The following is a 685-nucleotide window of genomic DNA, read 5'->3' on the forward strand; positions in this document are numbered from 1 at the left end:
AGCTCAACCCAAAAAAAAAAAAAAAAGCAACACAAACTGAAGAAACTGATTTGGTATCGCAAAATTAGTTTATTATGGGTGTGTGTGTGAGTTTTGTTTATCACTTGGACTCGAGTTTATTTTTTATGCTTTTCGTCTTTGGAAGAAGTGAGAGAGTTTTTGATTTTTGGTTTTCCCTCGCTACCAAAAATTTTGGGCGGGCGAGGGTTTCGAGTTTTACGTTCTTTCAGGTGTTCGCGTATATTTTTTTCATCTTATGAAAATGTTAGAAGTTCGTTTTCCTTGTATACAGTAAGATCGGCAAATTACAATCATTTAATCGAATTGGTTATTTCTTTTCGGCGCAATGCAACGCTAAGCCCAGCGGCTTGGTGGACTAGTCTGCGGACCAAAATAATATATTAAAAAGTAAAATAAAATTAATAAAAAATATACTAAAGTAAAGTAAAAATAATAAATAATTATTAAAAAATAATTTTAAATAAAATTAATGTTTAATTAATTTTTTACGGGAGATTCTCGAAAATAGTACAAAAATAAGTTTTTTTTCTAAATTTAGCACAACATCTCTAAAATTCCAAAATAGCACAAATTAATCATTTAAAATTAAATTCTTAAATTCAAAATACTAAACCCTACCTCTTAAAACTATACCCTAAATGTGAAATTGAGAATCCAAACTTAA

Source organism: Camelina sativa, chromosome 11 (genome assembly GCF_000633955.1).
Source record: "Camelina sativa cultivar DH55 chromosome 11, Cs, whole genome shotgun sequence".
NCBI classification, from domain to species: Eukaryota; Viridiplantae; Streptophyta; class Magnoliopsida; order Brassicales; family Brassicaceae; genus Camelina; species Camelina sativa.